General features: G+C 49.1%; 1 protein-coding gene across 4 annotated transcripts in view; it reads left to right on the top strand.

Annotated features, from left to right (window-relative positions):
- Nucleotides 1-10,900: 10,900 nt before the first annotated feature.
- Nucleotides 10,901-21,855, top strand: part of sema6a (sema domain, transmembrane domain (TM), and cytoplasmic domain, (semaphorin) 6A) — a 74,807-nt gene continuing 63,852 nt past the window's right edge. For 3 of the 4 annotated variants that reach the window (XM_028996094.1, XM_028996093.1, XM_028996095.1), the window contains exon 1: nt 10,901-11,177. The gene's annotated coding sequence lies outside the window, so the exon portion shown is untranslated. The remainder of the gene's footprint in view (nt 11,178-21,855) is intronic. The other variant, XM_028996092.1, reaches the window with a different exon arrangement.

Consider the following 21,855-nt stretch of genomic DNA (forward strand, 5'->3'; position numbering starts at 1 on the left):
ATAGTCGTTAGATTTGATCCATTTGCATTATTTATGCATACAATATATGCAAATTATAATCTTTAGAACGACATACTTTTTGGGACAGAGTGATCACATTTTTTCAAGATTGTGATGATAGAATATATGTTTCATACTTGGTTTCTCATTTGTAAATGTAATGTCAGTTCAGGTTCCAGAATAGTGCATTCGAACTCTCCCGGCATGCAGTCGACATTAAAGAGTGCTGGCTGGTGCCTGCTCGGAGGGGTTCTCGGCTGCTGCTGCTGCTGCATGCATGACCTCATTGCAGCAGGGCAGAGCCACCAGGGACCCTGGTTCATCTACGCCGCACGTCACCACGGCTGCGTCTTTAAACCCAAAGGTGCTAAATGAGCCAGCCTTAGAAAAAAGGAGTCTGACCTTTCTGGGTCACGTTAGGTTTTCAGCATCGTGGTTATGAACAGGTCATTGCCACTCCCAATCACCCTGAAGATGTGATATTTTGTCCGGTGTTATCGCAGGCTTTGACAGGGCCTTTATTAAAAACCAGGTGTGCCTTCGTTGTCAGACCCCACATGGTGTTTCGGGCGCTCGGTTGAGAGCTGATGCGGCAACTGGGACAGACTGGCTGGTGATGAATAATTAACAGCTGACATGCCATTGACATTAAGATGGTTTAAGGACACATCTCCACGTGCAGCAGAAGTAGGTCACCCAGCTATTAAACACGTAGTTTATTCCACACGCTGAAATTTTCTCTCTCTCTCTCTCTCTCTCTCTCTCTCTCTCTCTCTCTCACACACACACACACACTGTCTGGGTAGTGTACACACACACTGCACCATGCATACTGGTTTTTTTTTTTTCTCTCTGTAAAAAGTACACGATGATCCTGCTTTATTTGGGCTCTGCAGCAGAACACGGTGATTAATGATGGAATTCAGGACCCGGGTCCCCCAGAGGGGTGTGATAAGATGCATTTGGCATTTTCATACTTTGCTCGAAATGTACATTTTTGCAAAGAAAACATACTCAGCTAAGCCATTGTTTTCACCGGGCACTGAACGGCTAGAAATAAGATGCGTGCAAAAACAGCTCCATAACCTTCTTATTGGTAAGGAACAGCTGTACAGTTACTCATGCAGTACGGTGGAGTGCAATAAAAACAATATTATTACACTGATTATTGCACCTTAATGTGAATACTATTCCCATGTGCAATTTCCTTGGGGATTAATAAAGTTTTCTGATAAATTTTGCGCGGTTCGTTTTGTGCGGAAGGCCATTACCCGCGGGCCACAGCCACTCGCTAAAGCTCCTTCACTAGATTTTCCGTGCCGTTCCTGACGGAGGCCCTGTGCGCACCTGCGTCATCCCGCCAGCAGAGGGCAGTGGCGAAGCGCCAAGCCACAACTGGATGTTCAATACGCATAATAACAGCGTAATAACAGCAAGAGCCACAACAACAACAATAATTAGAATCAGCTTTTCATTTTCGGGCCACGCCATGGCCGTGTGGCGGCTCGCGGTTGCCGTCACTCTCTGCGCGCGGCTTCGGAAAAGACTTTTTGCATTACAGATCAGTTGGTCTCGGAGGGTGGAGGGGGGAAAATTATTCCTGATGAATTATACATGGGGTTTATATTTGCTTTCTGAAACGCGAGATCGCCTTGAAGTGTTTTCTTGTGTGTGTGTGAGAGTGTATGAGTGTGTGTGTGTGTGTGTGTGTGTGTGTGTGTTACTGTACCCTGCCTTGATGAGTAATAATGTTGATGTCTTAGCCAGGCTGTAATTATGGGATCAGAAGTAGGTGGGCCTTAACAGGCAGCTATTGAAATTCAAGTGCGGCCCTCCTCTGATGTTCGGAGAGAGTGCGGAGCGGGGAACATATTTCCACCGGAGAGTACCGCGCGGCGTCCACGAGAGATGTGAACAATGTACAAAACCATAATGATACTTAATGAGGCCCAAGTCATCGTTTGCGGGGGAAAGATCACAGGCTGGATGCTGCACTCAGAAAATTGCAAGTCTGACCTCATTCTGGTGAGCCCTGCATGAGGCGACTATGTTTTTTTATGAGGACAAGGCCCGTTTTGTGTTTATTTCGTTCCATATTTGTCTGGATTCATCTCAACGTTTCATCCGTCATCCAAAATACACTTTCAGACGCGAGGCACCCCACAAATGCACATCCTGTAAAGGTGACCGGGGCTGTGGGAACGAGGAAAGGCGCAGAGAGGGAGGGTCAGGATATCCCATCGCGTTAGAGCCGCGCCCGCTTCCCGAAGGCCCATCCAACTCCGCACTGGGAAGGGAAGGAGGAGGTGAGAGCCCCGCCCCTGCCCGGCGTGATGAACCCTGCCTTCACCTGCACAGGCTGCGCCGAGCACAACATTTGTGGGGGGTTTGGAAGGGGGGTGACGACTAAGCGCACCATCCATTACGATATCACGCGCTATTTTACGTTCTTCCGTTATCTGACACCCGGTTGTGGTCCACCAATCCAGAAGGCAGATCTATGCACATGTAGCAGCTGGTCAATATTTATATTGGGTATGTATTGTACATTTGTATAAGCATCACTATAAACTTATCAATTTTAAATTAAACCGACAGTACTTTATTAAATGCCGAGTGGGGACATTTTGGAAAGTAAAATATTGAATATGAACAAACGTATCTAAGGGAAAGTACATGGCAGCATTCACACATGCTGAATGAAACATTCTTTCTGGGGACATTTCGTTTTAATTTCTCATAAGGGACAAACATACGGTTGTAGAATGCAATCTTAAGTAATGTGCACACATGTGAGTAGTGTTTGGACCTGGAGCATCATCCACACACGCACACACACACAAAATTATGTATATATGTGTGCACATGTGTGCATATGCAGCAGCCACTTTACTAGAAACACCACACGGATACCTTTTTTACTTCCCTCGGCCTGCCTTGTCAGAAATAGCGTTTTCCCTGTTGGCGAGTGTCAAAGCGCCGTGTGAGGCTGTGGTAATGAGAGGGGTGGGGGGGTGAATATTTTTACATAGTTTAAGCCCCGGCATTAGCAGTCACTCCAAACGCCGGGTAGCCCAGGAGGGTTTGCGCCCACATTCAAAAATTCACCGCCACGCTCATCCCAATAGTGCGTAGGCAGTTTTTTTTAACACTGTCTTTAACTAATGAAATTATTTCAAACTGTTTGTGCAAAAGCCTTTTGAGGAAGTATGCCAACAATAATCCTGAAGACGCTCTCTGCTATACAGTACAGGCCAAACATCTGGACACCTTCTCATTCAATGTGTTTTCTTTATTTTCATGACCATTTACGTTGGCAGATTCTCACTGAAGGCATGAAAACTATGAATGAACACATGTGGAGTTATGTACTTAACAAAAAAAGGTGAAATAAGTGAAAACATGTTTTATATTCTAGTTTCTTTGCTCTGATTACTGCTTTGCACTCTTGGCATTCTCTCGAGGAGCTTCAAGAGGTCGTCACCTGAAATGCTTCTCCAACAGTCTTGAAGGAGTTCCCAGAGGTGTTTAGCACTTGTTGGTCCAGCTCACCCCAAACCATCTGGATTGGGTTCAGGTCCGGTGACTGTGGAGGCCAGGTCTCCACTTTTTGTTAAGTACAGAACTCCACATGTGTTCATTCGTAGTTTGGATGCCTATAATAAAGAAAAATAAAGAAAACACATTGAATGAGAAGGTGTGTCCAAACTTTTGCCCTGTACTGTTTGTCAAGCGCAGCCATTAAAGGCCTTCAGCTTAACAGCCAAACGCTCAATTACGTGTCATCTTGGACTCGGCCCACAGTGAATTTATTTACCCGCGATTGATTTGTGTCGCGCAGCCACGCCGCTCCTGTCTTATTAGCCGCTGTCCGCACTATTAGTGGAGATCAATGGCAGTCTATGGAGGGAGATAGCTGAGATCCGATCTGCTTATCTGTGCTCGGAGCTTTAACCGCGCGGGCCGAAATGAAGGCCGACACTAATGCGCTGTGCCGCTGCCAGTCGGTCGACTCACCTTGTCTTTTCTCCGAGCTTGGCAACGCAGCCCCTCGTTTTTTTCTTTTTTAGACCTCGGTGTGCAGGATTTCACCCGGGCAATTACCGAGCGGGCCGAATGAAAGGGAGCCGCCGCTTCCGTTCCGCCAGGGCACGATAAAAAGAAGAAGCGGCCCCTTCCGTTCTCAGGTTCCGGAGAGAGAGGGCAGAGGGGACGTTTATCATCCATTAAAGGGCCCCGCCGGTGTTGGAAGGAGGGCTGTGGGGGCCGCATCCGTGACGAACCCGCGCCGACCTCCATCTCTTGGTCGGCTGGCGAATCCACGGGCCCGAGGCGGACGCGGGCTCCTTAAAAGCACTAAAATTAGTCGAGTCAAGGCGCCCCATGCATTAAACTCTCACAGGGGCCTGAAATATCCGCTATCCGGACCAATGAGAGTCGGCGTTCTCCAGGAACGGGAGGACTGGCTGGAGGTGTGGGGGTTCCAGCAGAACATCCATCCACGCGGCTGAAAATTTCATGAGCGCCAGCCAATATCGTGTGTTAAGGCCGGATTATTTATTCAGCAAGGGAGGCTGTTATTAAATCATCCGGTTTAGGCCCCGGTGTGGCCCTGGGGCTCGGCCGAGAGGTCTGCCCGAGTGTGGTCCGGGTGTGGCTCCGGTGACACCGCCTTCGCGGACAGGCGCTTATTTCTGAATGTGATTAGAAAGATTGTATGAAGAATAAGTACATCATGGAGAGTTCCAAGCTGGCATTCTGAGAAGAAAATCTCATGACGTCAGCGTCGCTCTGGCTTATTATCCAGTTTACTGTCGCAAAGTAAGGAGCGTGATGTTGTTTAGCAACGGCACCAACAGCTGAATCATAGACGGAACTTTATTTACGTCGCAGAACCCGAATGAAAAGCTTCTCAGGAAGGTCTTTCATGTGGTACTGGCTGAGGTCATTGGCTGATGGTCTCCAAAATGCTTTCTTAGGATGCCTGGATCGCTCCAGCTGGCTCATTGGGAGCGCCACAGCATACAAATGGAATTATGGACATCACCATGTTGAATACGAATCCATAAAACTTAATTTTTTAATTAAAGACGTTTGCAAATCTGATTGCAATTTTTAGCTTTATATTGTCAATATAACTGCAAAGAAACGTGTTTTATAGAGAGCTGAAAAAGCCATCCTGGTCAGATCTGTGCAGCCGAAAAAACAAATACAACCAGCATTACCTTTCCAAGGATGCTGAACGGGGGAAATTAAGCAGGCCGTAATTGAATGGCGTTCTCGGCTCCGGCCAGATGCTGTACATCACACAAATGCTCCAAAATGACGCGTCATGCCTGCAGACCATGTCTTAAGGGATGAAGCAGATGACCTCAGCGCGGTAGATCACACCCCCACTTACTTACACTGCGTCCCGGAGCGAGAAACATGACCCGGAGTTGCTCCAGGGGGACTGTGCCTATAACTCACTCGCTCACTGTCCACCGGAACCCGAAACTAATGGTCGTAAGCCAGTCTGGTTAACACATCTTTTGCACTGTAGCTTAATTACAGAGGACGTGACAGGTGCAATGCGCATGTATATATGTGCGTAATTCCTATGTGTCATGATCCGGTCCGGCAGGGGCTACACCGGGTCCGGAGTTCAGACCGGAGTTTCATGTTCGCCATGTTTCCTGATTGTTATCACCTGTGTATAATTGTATAAAGCTACCCTGTTTGTGCCAGTTCGCGGTCGGGTCATTGTTTGGTGATGTTTCCCCTGTCCTGTGTACTATGTATTAAACCCCTGTCTCGTGACGTTGTGCGTATGCGTCCTCATTCCTCGCCATGTCCAGCCGTCGTGACAGTATGCATATAGTGTTTGTTAGTTTAGTTGTTAATTCTATCATGATATTCCTTAAGCAAGGCTGGTAATGGTGGACCAGAAGCTGCTTTTCAGGCTGCGGTTCCCTTTCATTTAAAAAGACAGGGGCCGTCGATTCATTTTAGACCTCCATTTACACACACACACACACACACACACGCCGAGGCCGGTCCACCCCCCCCCCCCCCCCCCCCCCCCCCCCCCCCCCCCCCGCCCCGCGTTAGGCTCTTAAGATGTCGTTACCTATTACCGCAAGGCAGAGCAGAGGTCCCTGACTTATTCATGCGGATGACGCAAGGCCCCATCTCGCATGTGGGGACGAGGGCAGAAAGGTGTGGGGTGTCTTCTCCGGGCCCAGTTTACAGCATTCGGCCATTACGGCGCGCAAATGCTGCCGTGCATCGCCGCTGCATCTTCAACACAGTTTAGAGCGTTGGCCTCCGAAGGCCTGTTTTCGTTCGAACTTCTTGGGGACAGACGGGGCAAACGGCAATGAAATCAGAAGGTCTTTTTTTTTTAAATGAATCATTAATGAATTGAAAGGCACAAAATTTGAATAAATCATTTAGATAATTCGGTGGAAGTAGCGAACGTGCCCTACGGGGACGGGAGGGAAAATCAATTTTTGAACAGGTGACCAGCGTCATCTGGCAAAGAATGCAGCCAGATCGAAGCGGCGCTATTTTAGAGAACGGAGGAGGGTGCCGCTATTCTCTGTGAATCTCCCAACGCGGGTTTGGCCATTAACTCATTTGTCTGGCCCTTCGTTTCATTTACATTTACATTTACAGCATTTATCAGACGCCCTTATCCAGAGCGACTTACAGTCAGTAGTTACAGGGACAGTCCCCCCCTGGAGACACTCAGGGTTGTGTGTCTTGCTCAGGGACACAATGGTAGTAAGTGGGATTCGAACCCGGGTCTTCTGGTTTATAGGCGAGTGTGTTACCCACTAGGCTGCTACCACCCTGTTTCCCTGGAGGCCACTTCCACGCCGTTATTTTGGTCCGTCTGACCTCATGCCGTTTAGCAGGATTAACAGTTGAAATACGGCAAATAACAATGCGACGGTAACCTTGCGCTGACCTCGCGGGTGGAAATATCCGCGCGTGGATCTCGAATGTCTCTCTTGACCAGTGACATCAGCAGTGTGTGCATCTAAGCACCAAGCGCTCTTTGTTGGAGAAGTACGAGGTGTAACCGAACCCCGTGACCGCAAGTGCTGCCGCTCTGAGCCGCTAAAGGTACACCCAGGGCCGACCTCGATTAATCGCATTTGCCGCCGCCAAATGGGCCGCATGAAAAAGTGCTGAGCTGCGGCTCGGGCGTGACGTTTCGCCGTAAAACAACTCGGGCCGTCCTTACCGCCAGCGAGTAACCGCCGTTTCACAGGTTCCGCCACCGTGCTTTGCTGGGTTCAGCTGAATCCACGGCAGCTTGTTGGCAGCGATTCTCGTTTCTTTCCTTTTTTACGGTGCGTGATTTGAAAAAAATCCATCGTTCGCCTTAATGGAGACTCGCACCGAACACACGGCGGTCCATCAGTCGCCGCTCAGGACGGAGGTCGGCACGTTAATTCCTGTTAAAGGCCGCTGCCACAAAGCCGGGCTTCGGGTTCATTTTACAGACATTCAGGGCACTGCTGCTTATTTGAAACCAGTGCAAGAGGTCACCGCGATGCTGTAAAAGCTGAGCACTGCAAGGCTTTTCCATGATAGGTGTTTGTATATGTGTTTGGTATTTTCTAGCTCATGATGGTGATGATACGTTTTTGCATAAATACGCTGCAGGTTAAAGGGAAGTCATTACTTTGGGGTTTTAAAGAATTGCATTTTTGCCATGATGAACGGTGGTAAATGATAAACTGTGCCCTTATTACACCTCGCACTGCACCTCGTATACTCCGAGCCTCCAGTACTGCTCGCCTGGTCCCTCCACCTCTGAAGGTAAAAGGAAGACGCTCATCTAGACTCTTCTCCGTCTTGGCCCCTCGGTGGTGGAATGAACTTCCCCTCGAGGTCAGAACAGCTCAGTCACTGAGCACCTTCACACGGCAGCTCAAGACCTTCCTCTTTAGAGAATATTTAGATTCACTTGTAACTTTCTTATTGTCGAACATGTGTACAGAAACTACAACATAGGGAATAAAAATACTGTATTCATAGTTGGGGGTCCTAGTGAACCGGAATTGATCTCTGTTACGTCCTGGTATATTGGGGTGTGTTTCTGTTCTGTGTTTTGTGTTGTTTGCAGGTGCCTGGTGATTTGTAAATTGAGCCCATCTGTACCTGCTGTGGGACAGACAGAATAAAAGGAGCCTCAGTCTCCTGTTTCGGGGCTGCGCTTGCCGTGCCATCCACCCACCCGCCTTCCTACCCTTTCCCTTTGACATCACTTCCGGTTTCCCCTGCGCTTCCCCTAGGAGGCGACGCAACTTGTTGTGTCGGCCTGCTTCGGTGTTTGTCTGTTTTTCTCTGTTTTCCTGTCTTGTTTGCTGTTATTCGTTGTAATTCGTTTTGTATGTATTTCTTCTTTATTTATATATTTAGTAGTTAATAAAATACTTGTTAAAATTATCCGTTTCGTCATAGTAGGGTTACGTTTGTGTCCAGTCTTTTGTTACGGGCCGGAGCCCCTAGACCGATTCGTAACAAAATCGAGGCTCCTTTTATTCTGTCTGTCCCACAGCAGGTACAGATGGGCTCAATTTACAAATCACCAGGCACCTGCAAACAACACAAAACACAGAACAGAAACACACCCCAATATACCAGGACGTAACAATCTCTTCATCGATGGTAACTTGAGAGCGCGTTGTAAGTCGCTCTGGATAAGGGCGTCTGCCAAATGCAGTAAATGTAAATATAAATGTACTGTGAAAGTATCTTCAAAAAATGTGAAACCTTTTGTTATTTTTGTTTTAGCCCATCTGGAAAACGAACAGTTTTCTTACAAGACTCCAAAACAACCATAATTATAGAATTTCATAGTTAAAATTCCCTATTGTTGTATGAGATGTTGACAGGAATGAGCCTAAATGTGAAAAATGGGGCGGTTTGGCAGCATGAATAACGGCACGGGGAAGATGCATTTCTTTGGGGGAACATTCCTGAGGTTTGCACCCTTAATGGAACAAAATGGTATCATTTAGTCACAAAAGAAACCCTGTGACAAGTGTCTCAACCATGAAAGGAGCTCTAAATGTTACCTGCACCGCGTGCGAAATGGAATAAGCTACGCAACCATAGCTGCCATAGGTCGAGTTTGAAAGCCAGCCTGTTCCACTATCTGTTCTTTGTATTACATGGAACAAATAGATGAACTCACACAAACAGGCCAGATGAGGAAATTTCTCAAATGGCTCACTGTAATAAATCCACCCGGGCTGTTTTAGAATAGCTGTTGAAGTCCCAGGGAAGCGTGTTTCTCTTCCAAGAGCCAGTGATCTTCTAGTTTGCAGAGATTTGCAGCAAATGATTGACTCCAGCGAGGGGTCAGGGTAGCTGGCCGATTAAACGGAGCAGGGCTCTTACCCTCAGGACAGGGCATGTTTTTAACATTCCTCAGCAAGACAAGACAAAAAAACATACAGTACAGGCCAACAGTTAGGACACACCTTCTCATTCAACGTGTTTTCTTTTTTTTTCATGACCATTTACGTGAACACATGTGGAGCTATGTATTTAACAAAAAGTGGAGAAGCTCATCAAGAGAACGCCAAGAGTGTGCAAAGCAGTAATCGGAGCAAAGGGCGGCTATTTTGAAGAAACTAGAATATAAAACATGTTTTCAGTTATTTCACCTTTTTTTGTGAAGTACATAACTCCACATGTGTTCATTCATAGTTTTGATGCCTTCAGTGAGAATCTACCAGCGTAAATGGTCTTGAAAATAAAGAAAACACATTGAATGAGAAGGTGTGTCCACACTTTTGCCCTGTACTGTATATGGCTAGGCCATCATCACCCAAATTACTGTAAATATTGCTATAATTGAACAAATAGTTCACTTTAGGCTGCATTATAAGATATTATTGCATCTATTTAATAACCTATCATATTTAGACTAAATGTCCCCTTCACATTACCACAGCTCTTAATATTCTGAATGCGTGTTTGATTGTTTTTTTTGTCCATGTGGTAATGAATAGGCGTCAATCACAGAATGCCATGGTGGGTCCTTATGATCTGGTTATGCACAGTTGGACTCTGCATGCCTTGTTTATGACCCTGGTTGCTTTGGCTACACCGGGTGCTGCACAAATGGCTAAATAAAGGCAAGAGACGGCCCGAGAGCCGTGATTCGTGTTTAACCCGTCAGAAAACGATAAGGTCGGGTCAAGGTTTGTTGGCATTTCTGTGTTTTGGGGTCTTGTTTTGTACAGTAAGCTTATTACAGTAAGCTTACCATTTCCAATAGTTATATATAGTATATATGTATATATAGTAATATATTCTTACATGTACTGTTCATGTATTGTACATTATTCGTCTAATTACAGGAAAGCTATTATATTCACATTAAACTGTGGCTTATGAGGGGAGGGCATGAAGAACCTGGTTAGATTGCATTTTTTTTTAAAGATCCACTTGTACCATGTAAAACAAAGAGCAGACAAAGCACCTTTCGGTCCGTGCTGGTTTTTGAATGTAGCTCATTCTGCTTTATGTGTTGTCAAAATGATGCATATCATTATGGGTGGAAAATACAGACATATTTAAATATTGGAATAAAACAAGCAAACCAATCCATTCAGCGTACTCTCAGTACCATGAGAACAAAGTGGAATCACCCATCCATTGTGAGAGTAAATATATTGCAAAAGGTTTATCAACTGGCTCAATGGGCGTATTGGGCTAATTTTGCGATCTTATAAGTTATTGTGTCGGAATCAGATCAAAAACGTTCCGAGGCGCACCGCTTTGCAGCCTCCGTCGCCGCTCTCCGTCGGCCCGGGATCCGGATCCGCGCCGGCGCCGAGTCCGCGCCGCATCTTGGCGCCGCCCGCGGCGGTGACAGCTGGGGTGGCCGCGCGCTCGTAAGAAGCCTTCATCTCCAAATAGGATGAGCAGCAGCCGGCCAGGAGGAGCCGTTCTCCGCCGACCGGCCCCATTGTTAGTCCGCCGGACGCCAGCAGCGCCGCGTTGCAGTTGTCCCTTTTAAAAGATCTCTATATATGAAAAACATATGCATATATACATACACAGAATAATAATTACAATAGTAAAAAAAAAGGAGGGATTTCTCTTTCTCCGTCCCCGAGTGGATTTTCTAATGGATATTCCCGTCTGAGAAGGTGCGCGGAAACACGGTAAGAATTTGTCTTTTTTTTTTTTTTTTTTGTCTTTTTCTTACCAAGTAAAAGTGTTCCTGCGACAACGAGTTCGGGAGCTTAACGCGTTCGTTTCATTCGTTGATTTTTATTCGTTTTTTTGTGTGTGTGTGTTTTTGCTTAATAATTGCCGTTGCATTTGTGCGAAGCGCCCCTCCGCGCCGTTGTCGTCGTCGTCCCCGCGCCGCGTGCCAGGCGACACTCGCGCGTCACTCCGGTAAAAACTTTCTGCGCGTCTCTCTCCTCCCTCTCGTCCCCCCGGCGCACGGTGCCGTTAACCAGGGTAACAGCTTCCTGCGGCTTCCGGGCAGCTGAAAGGGGGGTACGGACCGGAGGGGGTGACAAGGAGGACCGTCACCCCGTTTTGGGCCACCGGCTCTCAAGTTCAGCCGACGGCAGCCCCTGCCCTTTGACCTCCGGCCTGCCTTCGCTGGGCCGAGGAGGGCGATGCCGGAGGGGGTCCCCTCGGTCGCCCCGTGATGCCGTGACCCCTGTCTGCTGGCTGGCGCCCCGGATTTTGCATTCGCGAGCCCCTCGGCCCCAACATTCTTAGGCTGTCAGTCCGACAGCTGATTGGCCGCAGCGTCGCATTTGCGCCGGAATACGACCCCCTCGATGGCCCCTCAAGGGTGTGGCCCTTCATAATAAAAGTCCTTCGGCCGTCGCCGAGGGGCGCTGAGAGGCCCCAGATCCGTCCTCGTCTTTGTGTCACCCCGGCATTGTGGGAATATTAGATTCCATTCATATTCCCACTTAATGGGACCCAACAATGACGCAACCCTCCGCGACCTGTCAGCGTGGTCTCGCTTTTTCCGAGCGTGGAGCAGATGGGCGCCCGCTTTCCACGTTCAAAATGGCAGCGGCGCACATGCTTTAGGGAGGCAGAGATTCCAGGCTGGGAATTCCAGGGAACGTATTCATCTCTCGCAGCTATAAGGTTTCAGGGAGGGTAAAAAAAAAAAATCAATAATTATCTCTGGGCACACCCAGAATGCAATTTGGCCCCGTCAAATAAGCAATTACTGGTCCACAGCGACGCTGGGACACTGGCTGTTACGCGCAGCGGCCTGTTCTGCTGTACACACATTGTTTCATCGCACTGAACGTTGAATCCACCAATTTATACGGGAAAAAAACCCCAATAAATCCCCTTGAAGACGAGAATATTCCGGCAGCCCAGCGGACGTCTCGCTGCAATCCTATACGAAGCAGGCGTCGGGCTGCTCATTAAAACACGAGGAATGAGGCGGCTTGTTAAACTGGAGATAAATGGCGCCTCGTCCTGCGCTGTTGAAACACGTAGCCCGCTTCCGATTCGAAGCACCATCCGATCACCCGTTTTTTCTTGTTTTTTTCCTCCCGCTCCGGGAATGGCAACGAGGCCGGCGTTGTGTGTGACTGATGTGGATTTGTCACAGTGCCGGCCCTGAATCGCTCCGGCGCTGCCGTATTTACATTTCGCCGTTAAGGACAGGCGTGTTTAGCTCGGCCTGAATAATTGATGGATGCCGGCGTTAAATGAATTCCACTCAATTAGGATGAAGTGGCGGCCGGAGGTAGGCCGGATGGCCGCTTCATATCAGATGCGCGCTGTACGTGCAACACTAATGGGTTTTAACCTAATTAACGAATCTAGTAGCATTTAAACTTTAAAATGTAATGTTTACATCTAAATGAACTGTTTATATCTATATAAATATTAAGGGGTGAGAACCATATGGCCATATTTTGAACATATTCAGTATACATCTTAATTATTCTTCATATCATTTTGCCAGTATTTATATACTTATATATATATATATATATATATATATAGAGAGAGAGAGAGAGAGAGAGAGAGAGAGATTGTATATTGAGTGAAATGGATGAAGTTGTATTTTAAAATATGACGTAATAGCCACGCCCTGTGGGTTCCAAATGTGATCATAACACCACGTCTGGTTGTGCCAGGGCCTCAGCAAACACCCATTACCGCCATTGTTGCCAGATCTGCTGCATTGTCTCGCGCCAGAGCGAGCCGACATTTATCCGTTTGGCAGCGTCTGTAATTACGCCCTTCACCTGAGCCCATCGCGCCTCCTTCCGTTTCGCCCCTTTTAACCCCCCCCCCCAACGCATGCTGTTGACAGGCACGGCCCCTCCCTCTCCGCTCCCGCCAGCCCCCCTCCGCCTGCCCGCCGCGAGCCGGTCCCATTCATTTGGCCGCGGCCTCGGTCCCAGGCGGCCTGCGAAATCAATGGCGGCCGGGTCGTCAGGAGGTGCGAAGGTGTCGGGGCGCTCGGCTTCTCATCATCCCGGCCTTATTACTGTCTGGAGCGGGTCTCGCGCTTCACCGCCTGTCTCGGAAGGTTCCGGAGGTTCTAAAAAAAATCCCCGGATGATTAAAACGCTCGTTTTTGTCACTTTCCAAACGCCTCACCGCTTAACAGGCCGCTGGTCGCGGCGCCACGCGACCCGGGAACGCCGCTCGGTTGGACCTCGCCGGGGCGTTTGTGGATTAGCATAAGTACGTTTTGCGTGGCCGAGCAGCATGGAGCGTTAGCGGCGTTGGAAGCGAGGGTGTGTGTGAAGAGTGTGTGTGTGTGTGTGTGTGTGTGAGACCCACCGGGGGCCCTTGGAAAGGTGGCACCTGTGCAAATGAAGTGAAGGGAACGTCGCCCTGGGGCCCGGGAAACAAGTCGGCGGTGTTATATTGGCTCGCGTTCTCCCGGGATACGGCCGCCCTCTCCGACGTCGGCACTCCGGACACCATTTTTACGACTTTTTTTTTTTGTTTTGTTTTTTTTACGATTTACGAAGGCCGTCCAGGCGACAGGGTCAACGTTGTTGCGGTGCCCGAAATGCACGAGGTCCCGCGCTCGCTCGGCTCTCCGTACGGACTTTCGCGTGACCTCGCCGTTTGTCAGATCTTGAGAGTTATGTGTGCGGTGTGTGTGTGTGTGTTTGTGTGTGTGTGTGTGTGGAGAGGCGTGCATCTGTCCCGTCCCTAGGCCGACCGAGATTGGCACGCCGTTCCTCATCCATTAACCATGGAGCCTGCTTTCTTATTCCGTTGCCATAGCTACAAGGTCTTCGCCAGCACTGGGGCGCCCGGAGAAAGAGGGCTGGAGGGATGGCGGGCCAGCCCTCCCGGGCACTGCCACTCCAGCTGGCACAATAGGTGCCCTCTTCGAGGTAAAAAGGGCTCTTCACTCTGCCCCTGCAGGCAAAGTCCTTCTGTCTGGTGGCGAGGAACGCTCTGGAAGCGGTTTTTCGGTTGGACTGTGTACGTGGGCCGGCCGAGGGCTCGCCGCGTTCCATTGTGTAGAATCACATAATGGAGACGGGGACTTCGTGGGACATTACTTTCTTTCTCCTTTCTGGCCTCCTTTCCGTGCTCGTGTGGACATGGCAATTTCTGCCGGGCCATTGTCGAACAGAAATGTTCTCGATTGTACTCGACTTGCCCGTGTTTTCTACCGGCCCGCCGCGGATATTGACGGTTTTTAGGGTCATTGTCCTGCTGTGAGATGAATCGGCGTCCGCCTGTGGGCTCGGGCTTCCTTTCAAAACCCTCTGTCCATTCTTAGGAAGAACGGATGTACGGCATGAACCACCGTCTGACACCGATTATATTTGCTGGATTTAGTGGTAGTTAATGGCGGTCAACATGACTGGTAACGTTGGTGACCTCACACTGTTATAGCTAATTCATCATTAAATGCTTTGTTACTGAAATCACATATCGACTGGAATTTAAGGAATAATTAAAACACAAATATCATCATAAAATATCATATTTGTGTGTGTTTTTTTATTCATAAGGTGACGCCAGTTTAAAAGGTAAGATAAAAATATGGTAATATAGAGTAGGGGTGCACAATTCAGAAAAAAAAATTAGATTCAAATTTGAATCAAAAATGTTGATTCTTGGATTTAGCTGTTTTTTTTTTGTTTTTTTTTACTTTAAACCGGTCTTGTCTTTGCCAAGGTCAGTGTCTAACACACGAAACCACACGCTGGTCAAGGACAAATCCAGCCACCATTAGGCCTGCGCTAACATTTGTTGCCGTCTAGCTCCTTATCTTCAGGCTTGAGGACCTTTTCTGGATTTTCCCTCTTTGGTCTCATCACTGTAGGACAGTATCTGTAAATATGTCCTTAAAATGGGACAGGAGCAGAAACGATGGCAGCCCGTCCTTGCCCTTCCTCCGGCCAGGCTCCGGTGCTTTCGCTTTTCCCCGCGAGTATTTTTAGACGGAGGAAGGGGAAAATTGGTCAACTCTGCAACCTGGGACCGTCCTGCCGGGGGGGACCGGGAGAGCCCTGTCATTGTTAAAGCGTCTGGGCCCGAAACCCAAGCCGCCGCGCCGCATCGCGCTCGCATCTCGGACTTGTCCGGCCAGGCCCCGGAGAGAAAGGCCGCATTGTGGGCGCGCTGCCTGAAATTCCGCGGAGCGCCGGGGCGCAGCGACACCTCTGCTCCCGCCCCCGGGCGCAGGTGACTGGAGGGGGGGGGGGGCGCGGTGCGAGAGGGCGGTAAAAAGGGCCGAGGGGGCAGGAAAGGCTGCTGTTTGTGAGGCAACACCGCCGCATCTGCCAAATGTGGCAAAACCTCTGACGGTAGCTTTCGCCCAAAGCTACCTCCAACTGGTGCCGTTTGTTGTCTGTTCCAACAGCATGTCTGTGGGTTTTTTTTTTTTATTGTTTGTTGTTGCGTTTTTTGCTATTTTCTTCTGCACACTTTATGTAACCATATGGGGGAAAAAAATCCATGAATCCAATCCCTGCAATCTACGCACGCGAGGCGTAGAACAGCCCTTGGTGCATATATACACACACACAATTACGAACACACACACACACATGGTTGCACTATTTAATTTTAGCTATTAAGGGAACAGTTTGCGCCCGCGTCTGGCAACGTGGTCCTTCTGCTGTCTTGGCCACGGCTCCTCGTGTTCTTGGTGGGTTAAATAAAGGTTAAGCGACAACAAGGCAACAAAGGCAATGATGCAAGTTGCAGTCGAGATGAAGCGGATGTTTAAAATAATAGTGGTCGTGATCACATGGACAATAACAAGTGCGCCCTTTATTGCTTTTCTTTCATTCGTGTGGTTGCCATTGCTGGTCCTGCTGCCCCGTTCGGCTGCCGGGGGGGAATTTACTTTTCAGAGCCTCGTCGGGCGGGTACAACGAATAATGCCCCTTTGTGTGTTTATATTAGCCGTCTAATGAACAAATTGCAGCCATGTGGCCCAAGCCGCTGCTTCTCCCGGCACTCCGCTCGTATGTCGGCTCCGTGTTCGGGACAGTAAGGGGGGGGGCTTATCCTCGCCTTCATCGGGTCCACGTGGTGCCTGACGGCCCAGAAAGGGGAAGGTGACTGTTACTCTTTTTCACTTTATACCTCGCCGTTACACATCTTTTACGTTTTATGTTAAAGACACAAAAGCGTAATATTTGGTTATGTTTGCAATATATATAATCATTGCATATCGTGTATGACCGTGTATGTGAGAAATAAAATTTGAATTAGAATTTGTTGTAACCATGTTATGACTCCGTATTAAAAAAGGGTGACATTCTCCTTAGCAGCTGAATAAGATAATGAGATGTAGCAGTGGGTTACAGACAGACTCCAGACCCTTCTCTCTAGGCCCTTCAGGGAGAAGAGGACAAAGTGTCCTATTTTCCCCCCCTCATCATCTCAGGTCGTAACGTAAGCCGCCATCTTTTAAAAAAAAAAATTAAATAAAAAAATATTTGAATCTTGGCTCTGTCGTCGCGGTGGGTTTGCTAACCCTTAACCGGAGAAGGCGTGCAGGCTTTCCCACACCTGACCCACATAGGCGTCAGACCCAGCGCCGTTGTTGTGGAGACGTTCCCCTGCCTGGCTTTGATCCGACTCTGCCTCCTGGGGGGACGTGGATTCAACCGCCGAGTCGTCCAAGGCCAGCCGAAATTCCCAAGCGCAGCCCAGCAGCTGGAAAGATAAGGCCTCTTGTTGTAGATCATCGGACACGCTTTTCCTACAATTCCAGACGCCAGAATCGTAATTAACTCCGTTTTTTTTTTTAACCCTGACTGTCTGGGTTTTGTGAATCGAAAGGTGTCAAATCTACAACCTCAAAGTAGAGGATTTACGGTGTTGCCCGAATTCACTGTGACCCATGACCTCAGAAATTGTTCCCCAAGTGACCCAAACACACCCCTCTGCAGGGGTCCACAGAAGGGTGAGGTAATAAATCGCTAAAGCAAAAGTCTATCAAAAACCCATCCTGTCCACTCAGGCAAATGGTCGGTTCTGCTGCGTGATTTTTTTTTTTTTGCGTTTAAAGACAATGATGATGGTATAAATAACGCGAAATGTACATTTTAATTACAGTATTGTTCGAATTTCACAATTATGACGTGGTTGTTCCTGACGCAACCCTCACCGGTCACATGCGTCCTGACTGGCCGGGTCAGAGTTTTACAATTATGATATTAACTCCATTTTAATGAAGAACCCGGCTCAGACGTTTAAGGTTGACATGGCTTGACACCATCACCGGTGGCCTAAAATAAATTGAGCTTTGAGCGTCACGTGTTGGGCCTACAATGTCCGACGAGGCCTTAAAAAGACGCGATGAAACGCTCCACTTACGGTAAGAGCGAGAACGCCGCACAGCAGACAGCGACATAACGAAACGTGTCCTCTGCATTCGACCCTTACTGAGCAGCGGGCAGCCACGACGGGGGGGGGGGGGGGGGCGTGTGTGGGGACGGTTCCTTGATCAAGGGGACCCGTCGTGTTTGCCTGGCCTCCGTCTGCCTGATCCGGCTGACGGATGTCATTTTTCACCTTTGCCGATCCTGACCTTTATCTGCCAGCGGGGAAAAACTAAGAAGAAGGAAAAACAGAAGTTGCATCGCCACACCCGTAGCCACGGCTCCTCCACCCATCATTTGGCGCGATCTGATCTATCTGTCCTCCCTCCCTCCCTCTGTTTCGCCGCCTCTCGGCCAGAAGTCATTTTCCACACAGTTTGCGGAGCCCCTGTCACTGTAACACGGTGAAATTGAATGGAAGCTGTGGTTTGGGTTGGATATAGATTTTTTTTCCCCAGCAGAAACGTGAGAGTGGGAACTCCTTCGCTGACGGTTCCTTATATGCACGGATGCGTTGTGACGCTTTTCGGAGGTTATTGACTGAAAAACGAGATAATGGTCGATAGAGCCGTTGAATGCGTTTTTTTTTTTTTACCCGCATTAACAAGCGGCTGCTTCCCTGACACCCGGAGATCCAGAGCCCCCAATTAAGAAGAAGAAGGAGTGAAGTGATTGTCACATGTGAAACACAGCAGCACAGCACACGGTGCACACAGTGAAATGTGTCCTCTGCATTTGACCCATCACCCTGAGTGAGCAGTGGGCAGCCATGACAGGCGCCCGGGGAGCAGTGTGTGGGGACGGTGCTTTGCTCAGTGGCACCTCAGTGGCACCTTGGCGGATCGGGATTCGAACCGGCAACCTTCTGATTGCGGTGCCGCTCCCTTAACCGCTAGGCCACCACTGCCACTTAGGACATTAGAACGCACGTGGAGTGCCACAATGGCGCATAAGCCATTCCCCGCGAGCCTCACTCCGCACTGTCTGGAGGCTCGAAGACGGTGGGACGGTGTCGCTACGTTTAAGTGTTTACGGGGGTTTACGGACTGTCATAGGAGCGGCGGGATCAAGTTTCCTGCCCTTGCCCTTGTCAGGCCGGAGAAGGAGCCAGGAGTGTGGCTTTGACGCTGAATATCCAGAAGGGAGCCTGTGTGTGTTTTTGTTTGTGTGTGTGTGTGTATGTGTGTGGACGATAAGATCAGCTGATAAGGGTGCTGTTACGGAAACCTTAGAGCCGCACAATGCCAGGACAGCTGTGGGGCTACGACAGAGCCCACGCCATCTCGGGCGTGGCTCCCGCTACATTTTTAACGGCCACGGGATCTCACAGGCGGATCGGATGTCGACGGGACATGCGCGCTGGGTCAGGAAGATCGTCCGAAGGGATACTGTGGCGATAGGGTTTCTCGGGCCCGCTCTGGTCGGATGTCTTTCAAAGTCTCAAGTGTACAGGGAAAGGACCCGGGACGGCGCACGAGCGCCACGTGTGCTGAAAGCGGTGGGAAATGTGGCGAATTAACCACGACTAAGCACACTCGAGAAACCAGTTGCCAACCAGACTGCGTCATGGCTCCCGAGGCGGAAAAAAACAAAGGTTGTGCCATATGTACGGCAAAGTGCCATATGCTGGGGGTGCACATGATTTACCCTTAAACAGATTACATCCAGTCCAAATCCCACGCATCCACGTGCAAGCGCTTTTTTTCCTCTTTCGCAAATACAGATCTCCCACTTGTTTTCTGCCCTTTACCAGGCTAGAAAGGAAGAAAGGACCTGACCACAATGAAAATAGGGGAAAATACACCGTGCAGCATATTCTTGTATCAAATAATTTTATGTTTATTGTTGTACTTTGGCTCTGTCTTGAATCCCTATGATTTTTCTAGCTCACCACATCATGAGTCTGGACTGTTGTAGGGGGAGCATTTAGTGAAGTGAAAGTGAAGTGATTGTCATTCTGAAACACTGCAGCACAGCACACAGTACACACAACAAAATGTGCCCTCTGCTTTTAACCCATCACCTCAATGGCACCTTGGCGGGCCGGGATTCGAACCGGCAACCTTCTGATTACGCGGCCGCTTCCTTAGCCGCTAGGCCACCACTGCCCCAAAAAGCTTTTTACCATCACCCTTGGTGAGCAGTGGGCAGCCATGACAGGCGCCCGGGGAGCAGTGTGTGGGGACGGTGCTTTGCTCGGTGGCTCCTCAGCGGATCGGGATTCGAACCAGCAACCTTCTGATTACGGGACCACTTCCTTAACCGCTAGGCCACGACTGGCACATTGATGCACTTTGGTCTGTATTTCTTCCCTCCCACAGTGCAAAAACATGCAGGTTGGGGCAGTTAATGACTCTAGAATGATGTGTGGGGTGGGCTCCAGGCCCCCAACCACGACCCCAAACTGGAAGACCTGGGCACGGACAGTGGACGGCTGGCAGTTTCTCGTTGAAAAAATAAAGCCCCCGGCGCTGAAAAAGAAAGCCCTTTTCAGCAGATGAAGTTTTTTTCTGTGGAGTTTATCTGATCTCGCCATGTCGCTGTTGATGCTGGAACAACATAAGTAGCGTCGCCGAGGCTCGGGGATCAGCGGTGACACTGGGGGGGGGGGGGGGGGGGGGGGGGGTCAGATTACGCCTCTCGGCGCCGCTGAATGGCCAGTGTTCGGCATTAAGAAGTTTGCTGAGCTCTCGGATGTATTTCTCTTTCTCCAAAATCACCACGCAATCGCAAGGCGGCACAAATCTGTGTCGAGGTTGCAAATTAGGCCCAGCAGTTTTCATATGGTAATGCCGGCCTTGTCCTCCACCGGGCCGCATTCACGGAAGCAGCCATCCATTGGGCCCCCCCCCAGTATGGAATGTGACAGTGTGTGGTATTTAGGTGGTCTAATTGACCCCCCCCCCCCCCCCCCCCCCCCCCCCCCCCCGCGCTCCATAGAGAGAGCGGGGAGACGGAGGCTGAAAAGAAGCGGGATTCATTGTGCGAGACCCGATCCGCCTCGCTGCGCTCGCCGGGTAATATACGAGCTATTGTCTTACGGAAAGGCAGATAACAAGAGCCGGATTGGCGTCCAACTTCCCGTTTTTTTTTTTTTTTTTTTTTTTTTAATGAGCGCCACGTCAGAAACAATCTCTTCAAAGAGCGAGACCTTCTTTTTTATTTTTTCCCACCAAACTGACACGTGAAACGACACTCCGAGTTGGAGTCGGATACGAGGAGCGATCACATCTTGTTCAATATTGCAAAGTCATGGGTAAAAAAAACAGCAATTACCAATGGCGCCTTCGCTTACGAAACTTCTTCCAGACAGAGGTATCACTGCTGAGGCGGAATAATTAGATCTGTGTTGCTGTTTTTCTTTTTCTTTTTTCGCCAATTCTGCGCCGCTTGCTCATTTGTTAATGTCACCGGCAAGACAAAAAAACGCGAGACCAGGAGGCCGGCGGGAGAGCGACTGTTTAGTCTGCTCCGCCTGTTTGCGTTTTTATGCTTTTTTCCATCGATGGCGTGTCTCTGGCCTCCACTAACAAACTCACCTCGCCGCTCCCGCTTTTTTTTTTTTAGTGGATGTCCGTCGCGGTTCCGGTCCGGTCTATAAAGCCGCGCAGCCGAGCTTCGAAAAAGCTCACCGAGCCAAGCAGAGACACTAGGAGGAGAATTTCAAGGCGCTTCGGCGTTACATTTTCAGCATTTATCCAGTTACAGTAGTTACAGGGACAGTCCCCCACCGGAGACACTCAGGGTTAAGTGTCTTGCTCAGGGACACAATGGTAGTAAGTGGGGTTTGAACCTGTGACTTTGTGGTGTAGTTTGTTACCCACTAGGCTACGTGTTAATTCTAATGTAAGGTCTTGCAATTATTTATTCGTCATTAACTTTAATGATGTTTTTAATAAAAAGGGAGGAGCCCATGGTGATGATTGACAGCTCCTCCTCGTTCTGGACGATTGAAACACGTACCCTTCCAGAAAAGCCAACTGCCAGCCTGGTTTTGTGTTTGTACCGTCCTGCTAAAGTT

Source organism: Denticeps clupeoides, chromosome 11 (assembly GCF_900700375.1).
Source record: "Denticeps clupeoides chromosome 11, fDenClu1.1, whole genome shotgun sequence".
NCBI lineage: Eukaryota > Metazoa > Chordata > Actinopteri > Clupeiformes > Denticipitidae > Denticeps > Denticeps clupeoides.